Raw genomic sequence first — 22,946 nt, 5'->3', positions numbered from 1 at the left:
ATTATGTTCATACATGCGGAGAAAGAAACGGGTCCCTACCCTGATCCTAAAATCTATTACGGTGCCACACCTGCAACAATGACTTTAATGTCCTCATTTTGCTTGATAACGTGGACATATTTTAACACGTCCAGTTTGACGACGGCGGCCACACAGGAGAGGATTTAGCAAAGAATGCCTCCGAGTGTTTTTGGGGGAATTACTGATCCGGTGGGTTGTTTTTGTCCGGGGGACGGAGTTGCACGGCTCATTGGAACTACAAGAATCTCTCTGCCAACAATCATTATCACCTCATGCCCCGTAATTCGCTGAGAGAAGGAGAGAGGGGGTCATCGCGAACAAGTCCCTCTGAAGGAAGGAGCAATAGTGGCGGCAGACGAACACAGATTGGGGGGGACTCGATGGAAAAAGCCACAGATTGACGGAGAGCACTGCATGAGATGTAAAGGCGAGTCCCAGCAAAGATCAACACCAATCGGAGAACGACGGTGGCACAGCACGGTGGAGATTTTAGTGCTGATAAGTCAATCAAACTTTGAACCTACTGTATATCCGTGTCAATAAGTTAGTAAAGTAAACCCATAACCCGTAAGTTAGCTCAATGGGACAGCGGGTAGGAGTGGTCATATTTGGCCCCCAGACTTTAGATTTGTGATCTACAACGGTGGTCCTAGATCTTCTAGCCATGGTCCAGTGTCAGTTCGGCGAGGTATTCATTCGTGATTTCACAGATCTGAGAGGTTCATAATATTCAAGGTCACACAAATCATATTTTAAGAGGAGGAGGAAAGAGGAACATATTTATCTGCCCTGAAATCAAACCGGTTGCAGAGGTCGTACAACTCATCTGTGCTGCAGAGTGATCCAGAAAAAGACAAAGAACTTCTATTTAATTGGTCCGTTGCAGAATTTTAAAGACCCACACTTCGGGCGAGACCTCTAAGAAATATGCATTCATTATATTGAGTCCACAGAACAAATTAAACATGTTTATTTTCAAACCCAACATCGGACTATACTGCAACCCTATTTCGTGTAAGTGCGTCTGTTAAAAAAACATTAAACCAGTTCATGGGACTATAAAAGAGGCTTACTGATCTACAACTTACATTTAAGGTAAATTGTTATCAAGAGCAAGACTTTTCTAATTGTTGCCGTTGTCTAAAAAAAACTCTGTTTTTGTTTTTGTAGAAGTGTAAAAATAGCCATAAGCCAAATTCTGCTGCGTAATAACTGAAACCATTATTTAACAGTTTCTCTGGAGAACAACACACACACACACACACACACACAATTACACACACAGTAGGGGGTGTCTCGTGACCGTTGACCCCAGCCAGCTATCATAAACCAGCTGACTAATGTCTATTAAAACTCCAGTTTGGTTTGCAGGTGAGAACCTTGTACAGGTGTCTGATGTTAGCTAGCGCATGGCTAGCTGTGGCCATCTGCCTCACTTTTGGATCCAGGACTTCAGAGGAACCGTTGAGAATTCCAGGATGATATCCAGTTTGATAGTCAACTGCCTGCACGTCTGAGTTCACGAGTCTATTAACAAGAGTCATTGTGACCTGTTGTCAGTTGTGTCCAGGCCCCCCTAGCACCAGGACCACCACGGCAAAGCTAGACCAGTTAAAATTCCCAGTCGAAGAGGTCACCAAGGGGGGATTTTTTGTGTCGTCGTTGAAAGCCGCTTCCATCTATCAGCATAGCGTTCTTCTTCCTCTGCTGGATTCAGACAGCTGCGATTCCCTGACCTTCACCCCTTCCTCTCCTCTCTCCCCACTCTTTCGCTGCACTCGGAAAATGTTCCAACCTGCATAGCTACTGGAGGCTCAGCATCTTCCCCTGCCCTTGGGTCGCCGACAGATGAAGACACGGGCCCCCGACGGGTGTCCCGTTACCGGCCCTGGACCAGAATCAGAGAGAGGTTCAAGTCCCCGTGGTCCATTATCGTCATCTGCTCATCAGCACATTGCTGCCCATGTCTTTTGATCTGCGAACACTGGAGAACCCTGGCATTCGTGCTAACACATGACGACTCGTCCTCCACTGGGACGGTGTTGAAGGTGAAGATCCATTAATGATGACACGACACGATGATGGAGAGATGGAGTCGGCGACGCCACAGATTGACAGCAGCTGATTTTTCCTGACGCGAGCCGGATAGACGAGCTGACAAAGATCCGATGTGGAAGATTTGAGCTTAAGTCTCCGTGACACTTTATGTGATTCAAGTGGCTTGGATATCGTTCATCTCTCAGCGAAACAGGGACTGCCAACTCCTAGTTCCTGCGACTTTCGTAAAAAGAGCCGTAGAAAGCGTGATCAGTCAAAAACAGTCACATGGACTTTATTATATTAGATGTCTATGAGATACCGTAAGAGAAGTTTGAAGGTTCAGTCAAAGTATTACAGAAGCTCCTTGAGAATCTAGATTCTGTTTTTGGTTGTTTGTACGTCGTCTACCTGCTTTTGTGTGGTTCCTCCCAACACTCCGGCTTCCTCTCAGTCCCTTTAATTTAGTCCTTCTTTACAGAGCAAACAAGTCCAATGTCCTTCTGTCATGTGCTTGAAATGCTTTTATAAATTACAGCGTAAGTCATCATGAAGATAGGAGTTGTCTCCCCCTCTGAATTGAGCTAGCACCGTCAAAAAGCTATTTGCCAGGTGTACCATTCAGATTAAAACTACAGTTAAAAGTTTGTTTTTTTCAACTTGTTGTCAAAATTGTAATGTGTATTTAGCTTAACTGACATTTAGCTGGATCCTGTAGGCATAATGTGCTGAAGTTGATGACCATTTATTTTATTTTACTAATTGATTATTAAAAGTATGTCCACTTATTTTTATTTTTCCATCATATTTTATTTGTTTTATTTGTTTTTTTCTGTAGTGTAATCACAAAGCCACACCTACAAAGAAATCCTGTTTAGTGTTTATAAAACTTTAAATATTTATGTGAAACAGTGAAACGGGCATTGATCATAATGTTTAGGTTAAAAATGTAAAGGGCTTTATTTACTTAATTTCTCTACCTCACAAAAGGAATATCATTTGTGGAATTAAAGTGATATTTGTCCTGCACAAGCCTAGTACACAACGTCGTTCCATCTATATTTGTGTTCGTCCCAGTTAGTCGGGACATGTCCAGCCTCAGGAAGAAGCAGTGTTTCATAGTTTCATCTATAAATGCAACTTTCTCTCCGACTCTTCCAGTGAGAAGATCCTGCTTTCCTCTCCGTGTCCTCCGACTCTCTACCCTCCGGTCCGGTCCAGGCTAATGAAAATGGAAACAATGGCGCAGTGAAACAGTAGAGCGTCACGCAGAGTGAGCGATAATCTTTGCCCTTCTCTCGCTCCCTCTCCCAACATTCATCCGAGGACGGCGACTTCTATCACGGCTCCGTCGGCTTCATGTCATGTCCGTGCATAATGTCAGCTTCTAATCATGATCTCGGTCTCTGCCGAGGGTCAGTCGGAGGCTGAGCCCGAGCTCGTGTCCATATTTTCCATTCACTATGATTCAAGTTTTCAGTGTCGGGATCTATTTGATGTTTTCTTTCTCAGGGTTATAGGCCGAAGCAGATGAAACAAGGAAACATGGTAGCAGTGTTCGGAGAGGATCGGGGTGGGGGGGCACAGCAGGATCAGATTAAATTTCCATCTGTTTCAGCGCAAGAACATGAAATTCCCTGACAGTAAAAATCCTTCTGACTAATTAGAAATCATTGGTAGCAATTGTAGGTCGAGGGCAAAATTAAAAACAGCAGGAAGTAGCCATTAGCTCTGTCAACAAATATCAACCTTTTATACCTACAGTTAAATCATATCATTTAATCGTGAAAAGCTTTTCAGAAACTTTATCTGTTTGGACTAGAAAGTTGCAGAGATGTATCTCAGCTACCCAGGGCAAAAGGCAGAGGTCACCCTAGATAGGTTGCCATTCCAATCCATACAGACACAACCTCAACCCCACACAAACCCACATCTGAAGACATTTTATAGTCATCAAAAACAACCATTTTTTTATGGGAGGAAAACCAGAGTGTAAACTTAAGTTACTCCATCAACGCAGACGTCAGACACAATGAAACCTTCTACTCTGAGGCAGAGCTATAAAGTACATTTAATAGAAATAAACTCAACCAGAAACTTGTTATTAAATTAGTTTAAATTGAGGATAAATGCTTTTTAGGTTTGCTAGACTGGATAAAATTAACAATCCAAATATTCACTCTTCAATTAATGACTTTTGTTAGCATTTGTACTTTAGCGTAGAGTAGCATTTATTGCCAGACATAAAAGTGTATCATTGTGTCCTCACTTTATGATAACGGACAAATCTCGATCCTTCACACTTGCCGCTTCAACCAAACATTTACCAGTGGTGTAACACTACGTTCAAATCGGTAATGAAGATGGAGTGCCGCTGAAGAGAGAAGAGGGTCTTGAGGGGACTTCATCTTTCTCCCCCCAGAACGATTTTATTGGTCAATTTGAGCAGCAGCCGGGCAAGATGGATGACGGTCGGGCCGTGCCTGAGAGGCAGACAGCTGGACCGGACTGGACCCGACCCAGAGATGCTCGACCACCGACAGAAGAAGAGGAAGATGAATCAAATGTGATCTCAAGAATGTATGACAAGATGGAGTCATTTAATAAAAATGTATTCAACAAACAAGTTTAACTTTTTTCATCCTTTGTCATCTTTTGTTTGTATTGGATGGATCTCATTGTCTCGTTCTTTTGAGAACTTTTGATGCCAAGATTAGTTTTTACAATTTGCCTAATCATCAAGAAAAGACCAATATTGCAATTAATATTCAAAAACTTTCTGTAAAATATAAAGTTTTTACTTGGATTACACATTTCCAAAACATCCCATGTTATAATTCAATGTTGTCCAATAGAAACATTGATTGATCCACAACTTTATACAAGTATTAATAAGTATTTATTTGTCGAAAAGACCCAAGTATTATCTTCAATTGATCATTCGTTTTCAACCGGAAATCCTTAAGCTTTCTGAGAAATTTGATAACTGGTGTTATTTTGAGTCATTTACCAAAAGCATGTGCGTCACACTGTCAGGTAATGTATTTAGAATTCTGAAGGAGGAGAGGGATCAAGCTTAAAAGCGACTCATTAATGTTGCTGACATATACAAAGTGCCCACACGGAACAAAAACAGAGTGCATTTAGGGAATTAGTCAGCTCACTTTTGTCCCCGGGAAAAGTTTGAAAGCATAAGGGACAACAAACGTGCAGATTAATGCTTTGTTAATGTCAGGCTTATGATGAAATCCTCATGAGCAATCGGTGCTTTGATACCAAACACCTCAACACGTCTAGGCTGGACTTAAACTACTGATGGCAGGTGTATGTCTTGTTTTACTTTATTACCTGCTGGAACAAACATATAGGTAAGTAAGTAAGTAAGTAAGTAAGTAATTCTTATTTGTATAGCGCTTTTCTAGACCAGGGTCACAAAGCGCTTAAACAATCAAAACAATATTCAATAAAGTATATATTTTAAAGATCAAGAAAAAACTGATAACACAACAGGAGTTCCAGAAAATCAAGGAAAAGCCTGAACAAATAGAAACGTCTTAAGATGTTTCTTAAAGGAGTCAGTAGATCCATCAAGAGCAAAGAGAGAGGAAGATCGTTCCAAAGCTTAGGAGCAACAGCCTGAAAAGATTTCTCTCCTCTGGTCCTGAGCCGTGTGCGTGGAACCATAAGTAGATTCTGATCCACAGACCTCAGAGCCCGAGCTGGGGTGTAAGGCTGGATCAGATCAGTGATGTAAGGAGGAGCCTGACCATGAATAGATCTGAAAGTAAGAACCAGAATTTTAAATTTGATCCTAAAAGAAACTGGAAGCCAGTGAAAAATAACTAAAAAAAAAAAGGTCAATAAAATTGTCAGGAAATGTTCATAGTGTTGATCGTATGTCGTAGTTTCATCTAGATAATACATAATAATTTAAGAGTTATATCCGCTGAATTTGAAATTTTCAGCTCCCAAAGAAAATCATTCAAATTAAAAATAAATTGTTAAACGAGGCAAAAGCTGGTTATACCTCCCATAGTCCTTAGTGACAGTGGGGGAACTATGAAAACAAAGCACCGTTATCAATTTAAATACATGCTATTAAAATAAACGAACAATCTGTTTTTTATAGGAACAAGTTATTCAACCAGCAAAGGACATTCTTTCACTTACTGTCCACAAAATCAAAAAATGTGACAAAAAGGACACAAACAATGACAAAAATGAATTTAAGCGACATAGATTCAGGATTTCCTTACACTTGCTCCCACCTTATATCAACGTCATGAATCAACCTCTAACGAAAATTCCAGGTGCACCGTCTTTGAATAAATATAAAAAACCTGGTCCTTGGCAAAAGTATATGCTGTCTCTGTGTGAAGGTTCTAGTTTAAGAGAGGAGACCCACTATTAAACGCTACACTTATGCCAGTTAAGGAAGTTCGGGTGTCTTTAATGGATCTCGCAGGTTGCCAACTGGAGGAGGGCCCTGGCAGACCCAGTACAAGCTGGATAAGAGGATGCTAGTTGGCCTCTTGGCGGACATCGTTGCCTCTTGGTGCACCATCATCGGTTTCTGCATCGGAGGCTGACGCTTCTTTTGTCAGCGTTGCCTTCGATGTTTCACCAAAGTCTAAAAGAACTGGTCCTAGTAATGATGCCGAGTCCAAGTGCTGCAGGCAACAAGACACGTCTCATTATGTGGAGAAATCACAGCGGACCCGGTCGTATCACACCAGTCAGATAGAGCCGTGTCCCCTTTCAGAGCAATTTAAATGTCTCGCGGAACAATCGGAAACAACAATGGCACTTCAGAGATCACAACGGGAGTGGAGAAAATTAGACAGCTGGCTCTTCAGGTCCGTATCAAATTCTGTAGAATTTTAATGTGTTCGTGTAGGAGTGGGCAACGAATAATCAAACTAATCACTTTGTTTAGCTGAGGGTTGTGTATCAATGCTGTGTGTGTGTGTGTGTGTGTGTGTGTGTGTGTGTGTGTGTGTGTGTGTGTGTGTGTGTGTGTGTGTGTGTGTGTGTGTGTGTGTGTGTGTTTGTGTGTGTGTGTGTGTGTGTGTGTGTGTGTGTGTGTGTGAGCACCAGTTCATGTTGTCGGTGCTTCAAATTATTAAAACTATTATCTAATCCGTCTTCATTGGCAGTCAACTACTAGCTTCTTAAGTACCAACAAAACGAAAACTTTACTAGGAGTGGCTCGCCTGTCCGTCACGTTTGCCCCCGACTAACCTGAAGCAAACTCCAGGTAAACAGTGGGCTTCAACCTGCCAATCCTGAGCCTCACCATGACAGGATCAGCAGGAGTGGTGCCAGCATCTGAATGATTCATCAGCTCTGAAATATTTAAAGAGCTGTAAATCAGAGTGCAGAGCGGAGGGCGGAGCGGACCGGTAACTTAAACTGAGCTAAAGAGTCCTCCACTAATTAAGAATGGAGAGCGGAGGGAGCGATGGGAAGATGTGGAAGATGGAGCGTGAAAGAAGAAGGTTTCGACCGGAGGACGCCCCGGACGATGAAAGACACACGACTGCATTGAACTCGGTTCCCCCACACATAGAGCCGTGAGAGTTATGGTTTTAATATACTGATCATTTTCTGTGGAGTACTCTCCGTTTCCCTCGGGGTTCTTCTTCAATCTTGTTCGTAGGATTGTCTTTCAAAAAGAGGGGAAAAAAACAACTTTATATTGTTTTTCTAACAATAAAAGTCAAGTGCCGTCGTCAGGAGAAACTGGAAGCAGCTACAAGTCTTTGTGGTTATAAATACCATCTTGTTTAATGACAAAAAGTACCTCAAATGAAAAGTAAGCAAGTGGTAACATTTTAAGACACACATATTTTTTAATCTTATTTCTAGTTTTGCGTTGAATGGTGAGGCCTCGTCTTGTCAGGAAGTCCTATTTATAAACTAGAGTCAACTTTTTTGGGGGAAAAAATAACTTTAAAAGTCAATTAATCTTAAGATATGACGAACAATTTGCTGATACTAGTGATAACATATTACAATGAAAGACCCTTGAGATCCAACGAAAAGTTTGAAGTAAATGGAATGTGTGTACCAGCAATGGTACGTCCAGAAAAAGAGTGAAAAAGAACATCCTAAGACTTAAATCTAAGTCTGAGTCTTGAAAATATTTGGCATATTCTTGGCAGATTTCCTTCGAAGAATTCTGTGACGTTAGTTGAGACAATTTTTTTGTTTTGGCTGCGACTAGTAAACAAGATTTTTGCTTAATCATCTGAAGTGTTTGTCACTAAAAGGAAGTCCTGCATTTCAATGGTCAGATTATCACATTTGTCCAAACTCATCTGTCTAAGAAAGAAAAGCAACTTCTCTTCCAACTCACCAACAAAATAATTGTAACCAGCAACAATATGTTATCAACATACCATCTATACATTTGTATGTGTATAACACTCACCACTCTTGTTCAAAACCCAGGTCACATTGATCAAAGTATTTAAAGATCTTTATTGAAATAAAATACAATTCATCCTGGGACGCTGAATAACATTTTCACAGGCTCAGCATAATATATATTTATTGACAGTAACGCGTCTTACTCAGGAAAAAAGGAAGCAACAGATTTCCTTTTTAATAGCAAAAATAGTTTTATCATTAGTATATCTACAGTTGAAGACCTGATCTAACCAGCCTGATACTAACTTAAACACAATGTGGTCTTATAAAAAAGGTATATTTTATGCGAAAAAGTTTAAAGTATAAAGTCAACAAAAAGGATTGTGCCCATAAGACTTGGTCCGTAAGCTATGCATTTGACACATTATTTAGTCATTTGTGAATTAATAACTGGGATCACTAAAATACAGGAATACCTAGATTTACATATAGTAATAAGGAAATAGTACTTTCAATTTGTGGTGAATTTATTTGAATCTTGTGCAACCGACTTGTCGACATCTAGACCTTGACGCTAAATTAAATTAAATTCAAATATAAATAAACTCATTTTTCTGTGGGTCATATTAAAACAACTATATGGATCTACACATTGGGAAACAAGCACATATTTGAGGCATCATTACAGCATCGCTGTGCTAATGACTACATAAGTTCAAAGCTATGATAATGTTTGAGAACTAAACGGCTTCAGACCATCATTAGCGGTGATAAATAACTTAAGACTTTGTGAGTTTTAGATTGAAAAGTTCATTAGCATAACCACTCAGTGTTCACAATCCATATTCACCGTTCAAGTTTCTTTCCCTGATCCCTCGGAGGATGGATGAAGGTTTTATTTTCCACGTCGCTTATCAACTTGTTGTTGCTTTTGTCTGATTTGTATTCAGGGTAAACATTGAGATGATGAATCAAGTGTGGAGGAAATAATGTAATATCAGCTCCTCGTCATAAAAGGGATGAAAAGTGTTTCACTTCCGTGGAAAATTTGACTCTGCGACGCTGTAGCTGTGAATTTCAATTTCCGTAGCGGAACAGCAGCATTGTAAGCAAATAGGATGCTGAAGGAGAATTAAATCTTCACAGTGTTGTTTTTTTTCACACTTTTACATATGCCACTGAGGCGCATCGTTTCTCTTCTGTGAGAAACAATTTACAGATTTGAGAGTGACAGCAGGGAAGGATGAGACGGTGATAGTAATAAATGAGAAACGCGTTTGCAGCTGCAAGAACTGAAAATAAAATGATGTGTTGTATATTTTGTAAAATAAACACTGTATTATTATACCTCAAAAAGTTGTTTCACAAGGCTCCTTCAACTCAGCAATGGTTGTTGCTATGGTAACCCCATGACACACCCAGGAATAATCAGTAAGTGGCCAGGACAATTGATCTGATGTTTTAGGTAACAGTATGGTTGGACAGATGAAGAAGATGTAATGGATGGACAGATGGACAGATAGACGGATGGAGAAGATAAAATGGAAAGATGGAAAGATTGAGAAGATGGAGAGGAGAGAAATGTGGATGTATTGATGGGTAGTTCAAAAAGATGGAATGGAAGGATATATGGAGAAGATGGATGGATTGATGGATTGATCAGAATACATTCATGGAGAAGATGGAATGGATAGATGAAGGAAGAGGACAGTTGAATTGATAGATGGAGAAGATGGAATTGATAGATGGAGAAGATGGAACAGATAGATGGAGAAGATGGAACGGATAGATGGAGAAGATGGGTGGATTGATGAAGATGGGTGGATTGATGAAGATGGATGGATTGATGAAGATGGATGGATGGATGGATGGATGGATGGATGGATGGATGGATGGATGGATGGATGGATGGATGGATGGATGGATGGATGGATGGATGGATGGATGGATGGATGGATGGATGGATGGATGGATGGATGGATGGATGGATGAGTGGATTGATGAAGATGGGTGGATGGATGGATGGATGGATGGATGGATGGATGGATGGATGGATGGATGGATGGATGGATGGATGGATGGATGGATGGATGGATGGATGGATGGATGGATGGATGGATGGATGGATGGATGGATGGATGGATGGATGGATGGATGGATGGATGGATGGATGGATGGATGGATGGATGGATGGATGGATGGATGGATGGGAAAGATGGATAGGGTATTTGATGGATGGATAACACATCTGTGTAGCACAGGAGAAAAGGTCTACTTTAATGAATACATTGCACAAAAGTCTTGAATGGAGGTGTAGAGGGATAAATGGACTAAGAACGAAAGGTTTAAAAGACGACATATGTACACAATAGTTTTGGTGTAATAATGAATGAATTAGAGAATAAAAAATAAAGGAGTGTGGATGGAGGGATGAAAAATGAAGAGTAGATAGAAGTCTCTTAGATAAACACCGATCCAATCTCAACTGATCAATGAGTCATCTTGTATATTCTGCTGCTGTCGTCCCTCAGCAGGACTTTAATAAAGTGGTGGACAGGTGCAGCCGTCGTCACGACAGCTGTGCCGGGCCGACGGACGAGAGGAGGGGCTGCCATAACAACACCAGCAGAGAAGCTTTGTTTGTTTCTGCTCGCTCCATATTCAAATGAGTGTTTCCATTGCGTCAGGTATTCATCGCGGCGTGTCTTAATAAAACCTCGGAGGGAAAAAGGACTAATTAACCGAGTGCATCAACAAACAACGTGTCGCACACTTCGTCTGAACTTTGACCACAATAAGATATTTACAGACTCCTTGTTTGAAGTACTGGAGCTGCTGGCATGAAGTGAAGAACAAATATGGACTCACTTTTGTGGACTAACTTGGACAGTTTTAAACTAGTTTTTTCTAACTTTAATGCTGAACAATGTGAGCTGACTGCAAATAGATGCATTGTGGGAAACTATTTTTATGGTCATGTCAAACTACTACATAGTATAGTTTGATTTACTAAAAGGCCATCACTGTCTATGGTATTTTCAGTTTTGACATATACTTAACTAGTAGCCTACAGAAAGCACAGACCTCTGCCAAGCAGCTTCTTTCCTCCCAAAGTGTGACTTAAACCTGATCAATTCAAGATTTAATTCAAACAATTTCCCGAAGGAGACCTCCTGAGGGATCAATAAAGTTCTAGCTAACCTAACCTATCTTATAACTATATATTATTTAACGTTTTGAGATATAATAAATGTCAAATTCATATGAGCATTCAAAAAATACAGAAGTAGTTTCCTAGAAATATTCACACTGCAAACAAGTAATACTGCAAACAAGAAATCTAGTCAAGCATAGACGTCTTATTTTACGTTTTTTTCCTTTTCTTTAAAACCATATTTAAACAGAAAAATTCAAAGAATGTGTGGTAGATATTCTAGATTTGTTTGCTCATTTGGAGTTGGAATACTTATATGTAATTCTTAAATTCTACTTTTATTTGATTTATGATGCTTCAGCAAGACATAAAATCTTAATAACTTCTCTGGAAGTATAATTTTGGACAGTTGGTCAAACGAGGTAACGCCTAAAAACATCTAAATATATTCATGGTGCTCGTCTGTAACGTCCATAATGTATTGAAGCCTCGACCAGAGGAATTGTTCCAGAAAAACTTAGCTGCAGCTACTATTGCATCATCATTGAAACACAAGATTTAAGTTGATAGCGTGGGATCAAACTACAAGCTTAAAATATACTGACTTATTTAACTTTGCTTTTTATTCCTAATGTCGGGTCTCTAACACAAGAGGGATGTTACAGACGAGCACTACAGAGTTTTAAAGTTTTGTCTTTTTGGACGATAAATTAAAACGGTGACAACTTCGCTACATTTAAATGTTTATATATTTTTGCATATAAGTGTAGAAACACACCGAATAATCCAAAGCCTTGGTGGACCTGAATGTGAGTAGAAAATGAGTGAACATTTGAATTCTGGGTGAACTTTCAGTTATTTCACTAGATATTATTTTAATTTCTCGAAATTCTGTTAATAGAGCACCACATTTACTTCTTTAATCATCAGACAGAAAGAATCTTCAGATAGTTAATAGATAGTGAACCAAAACTGAAAGATGTATTATTTTCTAATGAATTCTTCAGACTCTCTTCAATGTCGTCTGAAAGAAAGCTACCCAAGTACCCGGGACTCGGACAAAGCATGACACCTTCAAAGTTTAACAGTTTCAAGAGCCACATCCAGTTGAGTTAAAAACCACGATCCAGAGCAGCTCAACTGTTCTTCTCTTCAGACAATACTCAAGCACGTCCAGTAGTGTGTTCACCTCTGAGGTGTGCACTGATGACTGAGAGAGAAAAAAGGAAGCAGCTCATTAAAAATTACAGAAATCTCTTGTAGTTTGGTGACAAATTAGAGCTGCCAAGCGTGTTCTGGGGAGGTAATGAGGTGTCAGCTATCTGCCTCTTGCTCAAGGACATCACGACACATCTCTGAGGGGACCGCAATATTGTAAACACCAGCATGTCTTGGTTTAAAAGAGGAAATGCCCACAGTGTGCAAAAAAAATAGCAGACAAAAACTAAAAAACACTGAGCCGGACGGTTCAATGACACGATGAACAGAACTCTCCAAAGTAGGGGCGACCATCGGCCAATGATGAACGACCCCCGGGCGCACCCGGGTCGTCTCTACGGGCGGCAGTATGGAGCCATTATGGCGAGATCTATCGGAAAACTGGCATAAAGAATGAATGGAGTGGCCGTCCGGCCTATTAATTAAGCGGGGGTGTCTATTGAGCTCCACTGGCAGCTACATTAAATGCGGACCTCAAGTCATCAATCAGAGCCACTCAAGTGTGCACGCCAACACACACACACACCGGCGGGCGAGGAGGCGCACGAAACGCCGCCTCTTATCTGTGTTATGACTGACCCGGATTCGGACCTCATAACTCAAACTGACGAATTAAATCTTTTTAGGCACAATGTTGTTTTTGTTCGTGCTCTTCCTCGGCCTCCGCGAACAATTCAGCAGCGTCAGGAGAATCTGCCCGAGCTTGTATTTGCTGGAAATAAATTGTGTCCGTTCAGTTGAACAATAAAGTATTCTGCTGGCACACCTTCTCCAGAGGACTGTCGGTGGAAACAAACACAGAAAGTAAAGGTTAAGTGATGAGACCGGTGGATTGGCCATTAATTCATATTTAATCAAACGTTCCATGTAGAATAATGGGTATAATATGGTTCACATAGATGATGTCACAGTGTCTTAATGTGTCAATCAAATAACACTTTTGGTGCAAAATGTCTCTACTCACCCGGTGGTGGAGTCAGAACTACAGACTTGGTCTACTGCTAACTAGCCTAGTAGGGCTGCACGGTAATTGGAAATATGTGCGATATTTGATATTGGTTTCTTGAATTTCAGTATCGATATTGCGATATTTTTCCTTCTTGTGCACAAGGCTAAATTTGTAGGCCGCGCGTTGTCGAGAGCAGGAGTAGCAATCATAAGTTACTCTTACTTCTGTGTATATACTGTCACCATAGCAACCGAGCTTAGCAAGCTGCGCCACACAGCTGACAGACAGACGGAGACGTAAACGACAACGAGACATAGAAGTACAATTTGACAATTGGTCAAAGTGCGGACTTAAGAAATGCTTGATTGACTGATTGATTGATCACATGTTTTTCAATATGCATATTGCACGTGCCAATATCGCGATATCAATATTTTTTCGATATATATCGTGCAGGCCTATAGCCTAGCGAACCTTTCCCTCACATGGAGCACCGTCCCAATGGCTAATTTACTCTGGAAAAAGCACTTTTTGAGCCCATAATTGCTTCAGAAACCTCTTCAAGATCCTCTGGAGGAGTTTCTGGGTCAAAACTCAAGACTCCTTTTAAGGTTATGGAGACGGGTTTTTTTTTGGTGTTTATTGTTGAACTTTGAGACATTATGATTGGATGGAGTCTTTTTAACTGCGATGGCTTTCCTTCTGTGTCTTGAGTTGAATGTAATGGGGAAGTAGCTCTCGTACCATTTTAGTAATCTAACTCATTTCTAGTGATTGGAATGATAATGTAAATCATGTAAAATACTAACAATTAAATGATCAAGTGGGCAGAATTTGTCCGGCAGGCCTTTAAATGGACACTTGTGGCTTTTAAAGTAGGTAATCCACTTTTCTCTTTGCCATTATGGGCACCATTTTGTCATCAAGTGAGGTAAATGTCAACTATGAGTGTTTTTACTGTATCCCTGATATTATTATGTACTTTAAAAGTACATTACACTTTATTACCAATAGTACACATAAGCATTGCAAAGATGTGCTTAGTGTAAAAACCTCGACGAGAATGGAAGAAACACAGCAGACTGGACAGTGAAAATAGAATGCCTTAAGGTATACCCAAAACAGAGTGAATGTAAAGCGGAGTAGGAGGGGGCGACAAATGTCTAACTCCCATCCATCAAGGGTCCACTGTCTGGGATCTCTGTTGAGTCATTGTTATTCAAAATATAACCTTTATCTAAAATGTCTCACATGGCTGCTCTTCCTCCGTGTTGCTCCCTCTTTCAAACACATCGTGATCTCAAATAAAACATTTTTTAAAAGCCTGTGAGATAAAGTCACGACGACTAAGAGAACAAAAAGGTGGAGAGTGAACGGAGAACGCCCATAAATCCGAATCAGTTGAATAATGAAGGAGTGTTAATAGCCTTCCTATTTATAACCAGGCCTGCCATAAGTGGATGATGGCTGACAATTTGCCACAGCTGGATAAATGTTGGCTCTGCAGGTCCTGAAGATGTGACAGTGGGCTCACACACAGATGCTTGTTTAGCCACAGACCTTGACTCTGAGACACCGAGTATATTGGACGAGACATGGTCTGTTTATAAGAGACAAAACATCCACGTTTTCCTGTAGCTGTGCTATATAGTAACTTGCGTTTTTATCGTGGAAACCACTGAAACAGCAATGATGAGATTTGAAACTGAAAACTAGTTTTTTATTCCTCTTTTTAACCTCGTTTTTTCTTTACCAACCTGTAACAGTCAAGATGAACTACATCTGAGAGATAATGCATACACTTATTTATTTACTGTTTTCCTGTAATGAAAATGTCCAGATTTTTTATTTCAAAGACTTTCGTTCTGCACTTGAAGATTTACAAAAATATTCAAATATGCAAAAATTAAGTGTTACGATTTCACTACAGAAATTGCTGCCAGCACTGATATAAGCTAAGCTAACAACTATACCATATGTGTTGACTTATTATTAGTGAATATAAATTGCATCAAATTGTGCTTTGGAGCTTGGCTCCTGCACGGATTTGAGTGATGTCATCCTCTAAAGAAAAATCTTAAGAAAAGGTGTCGTAGTAGAGTTACAAGGTGCTGTCAAAACATACATCATTATTTATATGACGTACATGACATTCAATTTATAAATTAAACATATGGTAGAGCATCAAAACCATAATTTGAATTAAAGAAAATGAAAAATGTGTACTAAATTTGATTTTTGTTTAAGGACTATTTTATATCAGATGTGCTCACACTTTTTTGGAAGAGGGACTTATTTGATGGATTGAAAACAAGTGGGAAATGAAATCATACTTGAGAGTATTATTTAGAAGTTCAAGAATATCTTAAACAGGTTCAACAATAACTTTTTCAAAGACAGAAAAGGAATTGGAGGGGAATCGAGGGATTTTGTCACAATTCTTATTCTGGTTAGTGCAGTTAATGACGGTTGGTATTCACAGAGACACTCAAATTACACTTGAATTTATAGCTTCAGATATTAAAATGTCAATATTGAACTGCTCAGTTAAATTGACCAGCGACAAAACTTTTTCGTACAATGGCCCGAATCCCTTTGCAGCCGCACCTGCTGACAGTAGATGTAGGTCAAAGCAGCAGTACGATCCAATGGCCATCTTAAATCTGGGTAGCTGTCATTTTTACTGTAGGTCATCCGTGCCAGCAGACAATGACGGGAGTTATCGAGCTTTTAGAGTGAAATATAAGGACACGTATTGACCGCTGATGTTGACATCATACAACTTTCAGCCCATTGAACAAAACTGTAAAGTGGCAACATTTTACAGACAAATCAATCTGCTGACACAGAGTTACAAATCTGTCTTCTTGGAAAAATGTTTTGGAGAATGTCTATGCCTCGAGCCTTTCTGAGGTTCTGAAGTTAAAATAGTAGAGCCGCCACTATTGCCATCAATCAGTTGTGCGGTTTCCAAAAGGAAACTTTTGTGTTTCCAGAACACACACCTTCATCCTTTTGTCTGAGTGCAGGAAGAGTGACACTGAAACTTTGATGCCTCTTCTACGAATCACCTCAGATTCAGTTTCAATGGCTCACAAACGGGAATAAACCTGCCACAAAGCTGACTCTGAACCCTCATATTTTGTGAAGCCTGCCATGAGGACCTCAAGATCAAATGTGTCTTCATTGTGATTAAAGAAGTAACATTTGATGGTCGTATATCATGTATCTTAACCTTTTCATGAAGCATTTCTTATCCTTTACTCAACTGATGTTTCTCCTTGCATCGCTAAACCATTACTCATCATGGAATGCCATAATTGGAGCGCAGACTTTCGGTTATTTCTTTTGTAATTCATCTACCAAAAAAGAAAGTTAAAAAAGTATTAGTTCTTTAGTAATCCTACTTCTGACACCACTTTTCAAGAAATCCATTAGCTATCTGCAGTGATAAAAAATGAAACACTGGCAAGATGTTTTAAATCACTTCTATTGTCATAGTTTTTAGAAATATTAATGATTTGAAAAATAAAAAAACATGTGGTTGAATGAAAAAAAAAGAAGTTTTAATTACTTGCCTTGAGTGATTGTTGTCAAATTAAAAACAATCAACAGAAAGCAGATTTCTAATTAAGCTAATTAGAGGAAGTAATGTTGAGAAGTAAATTGAGCAGTAAATCAATGACTGTGTATTTTTACTTCTGTTGTTGAAGTCAATTCAATATAAAAAACATTTTTTTAATTAACTCAAGTAAACATTAGCATGTATTTGGTAACTGTATTATTCAAGTGGACTTCAGAGACTAATAAATATATTTTTTATCTTGATATGGTGATTGGATGATTCATTAACGCAAAACCAAAGACAGAATAACTCAGTAGATAACTAATAAAACAAGGTCATTCCACTGTAGTTTGTTAAACATGAATTAAAACAGCAGCATCTTAATAAGTTGAATTAATTACACTGCAGCTGAGGTCACGACATCATCATTGATCCTGTTAAAAGAGACAACAACTAAATTACCCTAATGAGTCACAAAAAATGATCCCACAAGGTTCGAGGAAAACACTAATGACAACATGATGATGTTCTCACCACAGCAGGAGGTTCACCTTCATTCAGAACGTTCAATAAATCCTGACCCCGCCCGTCATTTTCTGCTTCTGCTGCTGCGTCAAAAAGCGAGCCCCAGTCACCTTGAGGTGTAACATGGCTGACCTCTCACATGGTCCACAAGGCAGGTGGGCATCGATCTAGCGACCCACATCTGAACCCTGAAGACCCCGGTGAGCAGAGCAAGAGCACGAGTGCCGGATTAACCTTCTGTAATCCCACTGGGACACACGCCAGGAATTTTACCTTAATGGTAGAATTCTCAGTTGGTTCGTGCTTCATCCAAATGAACTAAACATTATATTTAGATGGTTTACAAAGACATGAATCTGTATCATTAGACTTGCATTATATTTTGTTAGCATGAGGTTTAAATGTATACAATATTTTCATCTTTAATCCATGAACAATAACATGTTGGCATCAAACCCTTTTATCTGGTGTTCAATATGTTTCATTTTATTTATAGGTATAAAAACATGGTCTTTGTAAAGACACTGTTTTTCATTTTTTAATAAACGTGTCATGGCAGATTGACACTTGTTATTATTATGATTCCTTTGGCTTTTACAAATGACAATCTTTTGATAGATAGAGATAATCGTACTGAAACCTTAGCTAGAATTTCTTTTTTTTTTAGTAAAAGCTTTTTTCTCAAGCTTTTATTTTGTAACATCACTTCCCTTCCTTGTTTTCCCTCTTCTTATTTTGACAGTTTCAAATAGGATCAGCACCTTTTCCTGCACTATTGTTTTCTCACAGCTTTCTGTCCCACACTGTATTGTTGCCTCTGTTCTTTCTGCTCCTATGTTGTCTTCTATTTTTTGGTCGTCACCAATTTCTGCTGCTGTCTTTTCACCGTCATGTTGTGAAACCACTACATGCTGGTGTTGGCAGCATCTGTAGATGTCGAAGTAAAAATATATATATTCTCAGGGCATGTTTCATGAAGCTTTGTAGGAAATCATAAAACAGCTGGCACTTCCAAAAAAATAGTCATGTGAACCTTGATAACAATGGACTGAAGTAGTCTTGCCAAGTTTGGTCCTGCACTTTAGAAAATTACATTTCAGACCATTTATCATGTTCAAGAAACATTTCCTTTGGGTTCAAGAAGCCATTTGACCAATTACTGTTTGAGTTAATAGACTGAAACTATTTCCAGAAAGGTACTGACTCAGTACTACTCAGATAACTATTGTTGTGTTGAAGTTACAATGAGAAAGTTTAACCAAACTAGTCCAACCATGGGGTTCATTAAACAGATTGGTTAAAAAAAAAAAAGGCCTGTAGATCCAAAGATAATTTATCCAAACTTCATGTTGACAAAGATTTGGAATTGGGCGGGGGGGGTCTCTTTTCTTCGTCCAAAAACATCAAAGTACTTCCAAACTTCACATCTGTAATTTCCATCTGGTATTGAAGCCTCGTAAAGAGAAATTCTTTCGAAAGATTTGATTAAATTCAGTCTATATTTGAAGCTTGTTTGTAGGAGAAGATTTCAGTCCCTCAGTGTAAATCTTGTGCTTGCAGCCAACACCGGCAATGTCTGTAAGTGCAGAGACATTGGAAGAAAATTAAGCAAAGGATTTCTGCCTACAAGTCCAAAAAAGAGACCGATTACTGTGAAAATTCTCCCGACCCTTAAATCAGAGCAATTTGGTTGAACTATCCCTTTAAGAAGTGTCCAAAAAAGAAAGACAGAGGACCTTGACTCCTCAGCATCTTTCAATTTAACAGATGCTAGTTGAGTAAGTCTTTTTTTTTCGCTCATGGTGTCTATACTAAAAACATGTTTAGTCAATGTTTATGTTGGGTAAACTCTTGAGGATGATCTGGGAAACCCAGAGCTTGTAGGGCCTTGAAACAGTAAACCAAAAAAACAAAAGGTTCCTCAAAATTTTCTTGGTCTCTTTGCTACAAACGCTACCTTCAGTTTATGGAAGAAAACTGTGAACAGATGTCCTATAGCAGATTATACAGTTCAAAGTCTTACGGAATTGTCCTTTATTGGAGAATGGAGTTGTTTGACAAACCCTAATGAGATTGAGAGAAAGAAAACATTGTTTCTTCTGAGGGTGTGTGTAACATGCCAGTCCTCAAATACAATAATTATATTTAAACGTTATACTCGATTTGTTTCAATTAGGCAGTGATGTCCCTCTGTGAAGATGGATGGATGTGGCTTTAAAATGAAAACAACAGGAGAGAATTAACATTTAATTGGCCCGTTAAACGTCCCCGCTGAGGGACTCAATCAAGAAACTCGATTTACAGCAGATTTTCTGTCAGATGTAAAAAATTGCTTCCACTTAGAGAAGCTACAGATGACAGATGTGATTTTAAATGATTGAATGTTTGATTTAACATAAACTGGGGAAGAATGTCACAAAATACGCGGATAGCTTAATTATAACATTCAAATGTTTTCACATTATTTGTTTTAAATGATCTACTGTCCAACTGTCAATGTAGGACTCAGGCCTTTTGTTTATAGGGGAAGAAATCTTCTTTAAGAGCTAAACTTTGACCTCCTCCTTTTTGAGGTTGAATCTACTCCAAGATCTTCTAAGGAATGCACTTAACACCACAACTCCTGGATCAGTCTGGACAAGAGATCTGTATCTGCTTTAATTAGCTCAATAATATTCAGGTAGATGCACTCGAATTGTTTAAAACCATTCTGAAAATTAGTGATTTTGTCCTTTGTTTCCAAGATAACTTCAATGACTATTATTTGACATGTTTGATAGTTAGTACTTGTAATCAAACTCGCTTAAAATGGGCGAAAAACAGGAAATGTGACTGAATTTTATGATTTTGTAGCAATGACTCTGAAGTGCAGGTGTTGTAAGGGATTTAATCAGATTATAATTTGAAACTAAATATTGCTTCATGGTTGTGAATTAATAACACTAACCTTTTAACCTTTTAAAACAATAAAAACACTTCCCGACTCACTTTCTAACTCAATGAAAGCTCTACAAGTTCCAAACCTGCCTCTTTCCTTGACTCACTCCCTCTCAGGAAACTCATCGATAAAGCTGTGTAAGTCCATCTAATATGTACATCATCTAGCACTTGCATTTTGTTCATAATTTTAGGCACTTAATTATGAATATTGTTTTTTCTAATCGTGCCATCAGGGGTTAATAGGATCAACCTTTGAGGAGTTCCTGACATTCCAAATCAAACCTACAGAACAATACAATCAACCGTACATGTTTGATAGATGCATTGATAAAAGAAATGTCTTATTCATTATCATGAATTCCTGAATTTCATTTTCCTTCACCTCTCATTTCTTCTGCTGCTATTTTCCCCTTCTTTGGGTAAAAGTGTTTTTTTTTTTTTTGGCTGCTGTTCTTGTAATGAGATTGCTCCGGTCTATGGACCAGTCTATTTTTATCCATTTCCTTTTTTTGAGGCAGCAGGATGAATTAAATTGTGATTCTTGTGGGGTTTTCTTAAACACCTTAATCTCCTCATCCTTCATTCTCACAGCAGAGCCGAGCCTCACGACTCTCTCTGTAAAACACACACAACCGTTTCCCCTCATTCAGCCTCATTTCATTCCAACTTTCGGATTCACTATAGTTTATGCACATGCTTGGGATTTGAGGGACATCCCTGTAGATCCCTGGTTTGGGATTGGGAAAAGCTGGAGGTACATTTCCACTGTATGACTTTTAAGATGCCGTTCATCACTTTATTACATTAATGATGTGAAAGTGCATCCATCAGCATCTTCAGCTCCAGCTGTTAATTCCCACATCTGAGCTGTTATGATATATTGACCTGTGTGATCGAGCACGCGGATAAAAAAAAAGCCACGAGGGCTTTACTTTCACACAGCATCGTATAGAGATACCTGGTTGGGTTCCGCACATCGACCCGCGCCGCCAGCTCCAGCGAGCTTCGCTTCCCCCTGTGAGGTTCATTTGACTGGCTGTATCCACCCCGGATCAGATAGTCCTCGCGGGTCCATTTATCATCCCGGGGTTTGTGACAGAGCACTCAGAGGGAGGGACGGCGGGTGTTAGCGTCAATGTTAATGTTCTATTCCAAAGGTGGCTCGACTTTGCCGCGCACAAACTAATCTGGGATGTCAATCAATACTTCATTTATCAGGCCTACAGTACAAAACAACGCGCGTCCGATTCGTCATGTTGACGCCGGGGAAATAATAGTTGACACTAATGTAGCAGTGATTAAAAGTCCCAAACTCAGTGGCCCAGGTTTTGCAGAGCAACTAATACCATAATAACCATAACAACGCAGATTTTACAAATGACAGAGTATATGTTAAAGGGCAAATTATGTGTTAATTTAAGTGTGTTTTAAATAGATCCTGGACATCTATTGTACCATCAGTATGGCTGTTTGTATAAAACTCTCTTTTCATTTAAATATTTACTTTAGAAAATGTGCTTAAGCCCTGCCCACTGAAAACATGTTTTTCTGGAGATTAAATCTTGTTTACCATAACCACACCCACTCTGCTGTGATTGGACTAACATCAAAGTGTATCACCACCTGTCATCAATACTGGAAGTCTCCACCTTAAAGTCTCCACCTTAAAGGGACCCATTGTATAAACAAAGCCTGGCAGGATTTCAAGAGGAGGAGTTAATTTTACTTCGTCTTTCGCCACGATTTCAAAACACTGTCTCTCTCAAGTCCTTCAATAAAACTGACACCATTTCCACTTTGACCTTTTCTAATCCATGTTCTACACTAGGAACAAATCGTACTTGCTTGAGTACAACTAATATATTTTAGCACAGATACAACTTTGATCAAGATATCGATAGATGGGCTTTGACTCTGGGTCGATACCAATCTGATACCTGTATTAAAATATTAACTTGCTCTGCTGTGAAATAACACTGGTCCGATTACTATACATGGAACTAAAAAGTTGGTACTTATTAAAGTTTATAGTCCTCTTTTTATGTTTACCAGAATGTATTATTGTTATTACGGTACCATGGTAATAAAAATTCAAGACTACGAAACGACCCATTTTCAAACACTGGACTCTCCCATTAAAAAAAATCATATTCAGTGGACTAGAA

At 39.2% G+C, this 22,946-nt stretch overlaps 1 protein-coding gene across 2 annotated transcripts in view; it reads right to left on the bottom strand.

The window, feature by feature from the left end:
* Positions 1-22,946, bottom strand: part of kcnh2b (potassium voltage-gated channel, subfamily H (eag-related), member 2b) — a 232,764-nt gene that overhangs the window by 161,561 nt on the left and 48,257 nt on the right. The window lies entirely within an intron of this gene.

The sequence above is a fragment of the Callionymus lyra genome, chromosome 4 (assembly GCF_982586985.1).
Source record: "Callionymus lyra chromosome 4, fCalLyr1.hap1.1, whole genome shotgun sequence".
Lineage (NCBI taxonomy): Eukaryota > Metazoa > Chordata > Actinopteri > Syngnathiformes > Callionymidae > Callionymus > Callionymus lyra.
The sequence above is the reverse complement of the archived record's forward strand: the minus strand, read 5'-3'. Positions and strand labels throughout refer to the sequence as shown.